Genomic DNA, 6,000 nt, shown 5'->3' with positions numbered 1-6,000 from the left:
GTTGATAAAAACTAATTATTAACTGTCATTAAGGCCCGGTTTATTCACCTTCAAGTAAATTTATCTGGCCAGTAGTTGCTATGATTTAGAATCTGCTATTGGTAGATCCATGGTAATTACCGTTCAAATAAAGTTACTTGAAGGTGAATAAACCGGGCCTAAATAACAGTGAATTGATTTTGATATTTTTCCAAACAGTGAATATTGAATAAAAATTTTAAAAAAATATTCGTAGCAGAGCGTGGTTTCGATCCACGGACCTCTGGGTTATGGGCCCAGCACGCTTCCACTGCGCCACTCTGCTTATTAAAGGACTACACAGGACACAGCTTAACCTACAAGGACAACATCCTTATTACCTATGCATATTCTCATAATATTTTATACTCTTATTTTTTATTCTATCATTCTGTCAATTTTGTACAATCATTCCAATACAATTAATCCTCTCTTAGTTCTATACCAACTACAACTATGTAGGTATACCCTTTTTCCCCTTTATGAAATCTATCGGTCGACTCCTTCAGACAGGACGCATGCGTACAGGACCGTACGAGACCAATTTTTTAACAAATAAAAATAATAAAAATAAAACCAAAATCGACCCACAATTCAAATTATTCAGTTAAGTAATTATGACACTTGTCACCTACTGAAGAAACATTCACACAAAAACTAACCACACCTCAACCATGATACCTAATACATAAACATCGACTCTTTTTTATAAATAACTCGTCGATAGATGCGTGTCTACTAATTAAAGGTAGATTTATAGCCCAATATGGAAAAAATGAGGTTATGTAAGATGTTGGGTACAAATTTGCATTGAACGTCCCACCGGACATGTTTTATAAGATAACAAATTTGAAATTGAGACAGGTTTTGAATAATAATGGCTCTATTTAACATTTCTTCCAAAAGGAAACGCGCAAAAAACCTGTTTTACATAAGGATAGGTCCGTGATTCATTTGTGAATTAAATCGCTATGCTAATGAGGTCATTTTTGGTGAAATTTCTATAAAATAATGTAGAGACGACAGTTTTGGACTTGATACAACGATAACTGTTGCAGGAAAAAAAAATAATATTGAAACAATTAACAGTCATTAGGATTATTATGATGTCAGTTGTGTCTATCTACATGCGATAGGAGTCCGAGATCCAAAGTAAGATCGAGATCATAGTACAACATGATTTAATTTTTTTTCTTCCTTTGAAGTCGTCAAACACGAATATCGACTCGTGAAATTCTTACAACAAATTAATTACGACAGAACAAGTGTAATGTGAAGTCTCAATTTTCCAAACATTCTTTCATTATAAGATAATTATCTAAATAAAAACAAGTCTCTCTTCATAGATGAATAACAACTCTATCACTAATTTTGTGTGTACCTACTCGCTTCCATAAAAAACGAAACACCTAGAAGTTGTCGGCTAGTTTTGATGAAATTCTCTCTTCCGTTCTTTCATTCTTAAACATGAATTTCTAGAATGCGGAGATCTGTCTGACACAATTTTCTCCACATTGTCACCTTACACATAATCGCCAAATGAGTGATTTTGACGAAGGAAGAATTATTGGCATGAGGAAGGGTGGAAATTGTCCGTCGCTTGAATCGGAGTTAGACAATAACAGTGAGATGGTGGTGCAGGTGGTCGGAGGAACAGGTTCATAAGCGTCGGCGTGAATCTGGACGTCCTCGTAGGACCACGGATCGAGAAAAGCATCGCGTAATAGTTATGGCTCTAAGCGACAAGAATTGACAATTATAAAATGGAAGCTATGGGACGTGAAATCTCGACTCGATGACATCGTGTTGGTAGATTAAAATGGTGCACCAATATAGTCTCTGGGTACAAGAATGGCGACAGGTCGGGTTCAGCGATGAATCCCGTTTTGTTTATGGGCACACGATGGCAGAAGAAGGAGGAACCGCCGCCGCCGTGAACAACGACGGAATTTGTAATTCGTCCTTGAACGCCGCAGTACCCTTACCCAGAAAGTCATAGTTTGTGGGGCTATATGCCATGGCAGTAAGCCCCCTTTAGTTTTTGTTCCTGGCAATTCAAATGATACTCGCTCTATTGCCGCGTTATTACAGTCAGTTTCAATTCATCATCTTTGGAGGTTAAATAATTCTACCTTCTAGCAAGACAATGCGCGTCCTCATTCAACAAGGGTGAATAGGTTATTCCTATAACATTCTAAAGTATATCTGGAATATGATTGACGTTCAGTTGCTGACGTTGCTGTTGAATAACCTGCTGGCAGCCGCAAGGGATTTGGAGCAACGACGGATTAGAGGAGCTTGAGATGACATACCTTACGCTGATATAGATCATCTCGTTAAGAGCATACCTCGCCGAATAAATAAACAGGAACCAAGGAGGATCCACTCATTATTAAAATTAATATCTTTTGATAATATTAATTTTGAATGAAACTTACGTCATTTGGTTATCCCAAAACAATAATTTTAGTAAAAAAATTCTATAAAATTAGTCAACAGCTTCTAAGTAATATGTTTTTGTAGAAGTTAGTACGAGTATATCATTCATTATATTGTATTCTGGATTCTTAAAATTTACAAATAAAAGTGTAAATCAAATTATTTAAACAAATAAAACTATGTAGTTCGAAATGGCGGGAAATCAATTTTGCAAAAAAACTTTTTCGAAGGGAAAATTCTCAATTATGTCGATAGTCGCGTTAAACAAATTGAGATAAAAAAAAAACTATGTGTTACAAAATGGGAAAAAATGCTGCTCTATCTGGGGACAGCAAATAATAACCTCTCTATTACCCAGATACTAAAGCTATTAGAAGAGTGAAGATTAAGACTAAAGACTAATAGAAAAAAAGTTCGCAAACCAGCCTTGGATCTCTAGATTTCTTTTTGCGGAGTTGCCTAATGAATTTGGTATATGCAATTCTGTATAGATACCAGAGAGAATTTAATGGAAAGGTTAAACGTAGCGGTTGTTATCACAAAGAGCCCTATTTCAAGAGATTCAGGAAAACATAATCCAAAGGGCAACATTATGTATTGAAGCAGGAGGAAGAAATTTCGAATAGTTGTTATAAGTTTTCAATTTTAAACTATGTGTTTTGCTTTTACTATTGGTGTTGTATAAGGTAGTCATAATCTAATAATAATAATTAACATTACGAAAGTTTAACTTTTTATTTTATGTTGGTGAGTGAATTTGTCAACATCTGGGGTTTCTTAGATACAAATGGTGTTATAATTTAATATTATGTAAGTAAATGTGGACAATATTCCCACTTTTACTTTTAATTAAACTGCCAACATAAGGAGACACTATTTAGACCATTTTGTGACAATCTCTATGATCCTTGAACAGAAAAGGACCCAAGGGTTTTAATCGCCGGTGTCTTTTTTCATCAGCCCGTATGTCAGGTCTCAGGTTGATGGACTGGTTTCTCCAGCCGTACGACTTAAAGTTGCACTGTAAGAACCCACATTTCCTGCTTTATAGTAGAACAATTGTCTCTTCAGGTAACAAAATAATTGCCAACTCCCACACTTGGCTATTTTGCATAAGTGGATAACGACTCCTCGACCGACATAACGAGGTCTAAGAATATCGCCAATTGCTCCCGCAATTTGTTGCTCCTGCAATTTATTACTTCTTTCAGGAGTCGAAATACCGCTTAATTAGAGAAAATTTGAAACCGCAAGTGGGCGTTCACGATCAAATAAATTATAATAATAAACGGCCATTAAAAACACAAACCCATCCAAGGCATAAATCCGCCGTTGTCTGTGTTCTCGCTGCAATAATTCATAATGGTCGAGCTGCGCCTTTAATGTAATACTCCGAGAGACAAATTCTAATAGGAAAATACGTACTTTTACAACTTTAATATGACAATTTACATTTTAATGATAAATTACTAGAAGAAGGTCACATTAGTTGACCACCGGTAAGTCTTTGTTAAAAAAACATAAATAGTCGAGTGACATCAGTTAATAAATGAGTGAAATCATTTTTTAAAAACAGACAATGATCGGTGCAAACGACATGGGGTTTGAGTGGAGGAAATTGTGCCAACTGATGGGAAGCAATTTCGTGTTCCTGTCCAATCCCTATTGTAAATTGCAGGCGTAGAGGCGGCAACAAGCGTTCCGTTGAACTACATCGAACGAAGACTTGTAACTAATGAAATTTGATCAATAGAGTGATCATATAAATTTTAATGGTTGATATGTGCCATCTAATAGATTTGTCTTTGGACGCCATATTAACAAGATGGCAGCGAAAAGATTTTTTTTTGTAGATTATCTGACACAAACGGAATGAATACAAAAGAAATATTTCGGAAAAACTGACAAATATAGAATTTTCCTCTTAATTGTGGTTGTTAAAATTTCCGCTCTTTATATTAGTTATAAAAATCTTGATAAATATTGCGAGGTGAACAGTATCATAGGAGTACATAATGGTATTGTTGAAAGGTTTAGTTAATGCAATCGTTAGAGGAAATGGGAACACCACAACACTTTTATGAAGTCTATTAATTAGTCGCTATATTTTTGTACTTCAGATAAAGCCTTCCGGATTCTGACTTAAATCTATAATACGTCCGCTCCAATTAAAAGATCGATGTAATTTTTACCGAATTCTTCTTTCTCCGGAAGTCGAAAGTGAACGTTCATTATTAGTACGAAAAATCCAAATTATCATATTTATTATTAAGTACATAATTAAATTATGGCTGCACACACGCTTTGCAGCCAATTAAGGCCTCTATTTTAGACCAAGTTTTAAGATGAACGTTATTTAATCGGGCAAATTATTAATTAGCGATGTTGCATATTAAACCTACTCTCGTAAAAACCATCAAGAATTTATCGCCCAGAAAATTATAAATTTAGAATACTCACTTTAAGCAACATTTCGAGTTTAATTTCTTTTTTTCTGTTTACTAGAATAACAGTCATGGACATGATATATTGTTCGAAATAGTTTTCTAGCATCCTTCAAGGATAAAGAATATTGATCTACTCCAGTGTAGTGGATTCACCCATCTTAGGTCTTTTTATTTGGTCTTATCGATTCTAGCAACGTTTGGCGTTCCTTGTTCATTTTATTGTTGTCATTTGTATCTGAAGAATATAGTCTTATAACTTATAAGTACGTAGATGAAGGGGTGGGCTAGTTGGAGTAGACAGGTCCGATTTTGTCTGGTAAAGAGTTAGACACGGATTGACATTTCCTTTTGTTTCATTTTAGATGCTAAAACACTTTTATCAAGAAAAAATATGTGCGAGAGTAGCCGACTTAAAGTAATGAGAATTGTGTTGTAATTTTTAGACCATCGATAGAAGTTCGTTAAAATCCGTTAGTCATAAGGAAATGTAGAAGTGTATTTGGTTATGAGTGAATGCTAATAGACTGTTCGGAACGAATTAGATTTAACAGAAAAATTGTCGGTTAGGAGAGTCAGTTAGTTTCAACGGATTGTTTCGAAGTTTAAACATTCGATTATTATTGGATTAGTAATTTTGGCCGTTGAAGCAAGAATGAATGTGAGTGGTTGGATGAAATGGGGATGGATGAGTATAAAAGTAAGAGAGTTACAGTAAGTTGAGGAGAGAAACTTTGAATCAAAGACTGAGTAGACTTAAGAATTAGAGTCAAGAGTTAAAAGTTAGAAAGTAAAGAGCTAAAAGTTAAGCAGTTACAGAGTAGAGAATTGAGAGTTGTAGTTGAAATGTATTGAAATTATTCGTTATTTTATTAAAGTTATTGTTTTAATTCAGTGGTTGAATTTTAATAATATCCTGACAAGTAGCAAAAGCAGAAAAGAGAAATATTTGCTACAATTGTTGTTTCCATTCTACATTTCTTAATGTATAAACTCTGTATATGTATAGTGAGCGTCAAAAGTGTGGAATAATGGAAATTATATCGGGTGTTCATTTAAATTTCTCCTCAAAGTTGGTGTTGAAGAGTCGATCTCGGAG

At 34.6% G+C, this 6,000-nt stretch overlaps 1 non-coding gene across 1 annotated transcript; it reads right to left on the bottom strand.

The window, feature by feature from the left end:
• Positions 1-232: 232 nt before the first annotated feature.
• TRNAM-CAU (transfer RNA methionine (anticodon CAU)) lies at positions 233-304 on the bottom strand. The gene has a single exon. It is a non-coding gene; the product is annotated as a tRNA-Met (tRNA).
• Between the last annotated feature and the right edge of the window lie 5,696 nt (positions 305-6,000).

Source organism: Tenebrio molitor, chromosome 2, assembly GCF_963966145.1.
Source record: "Tenebrio molitor chromosome 2, icTenMoli1.1, whole genome shotgun sequence".
NCBI lineage: Eukaryota > Metazoa > Arthropoda > Insecta > Coleoptera > Tenebrionidae > Tenebrio > Tenebrio molitor.
This window is presented reverse-complemented; position numbering and strand designations above follow the sequence as displayed.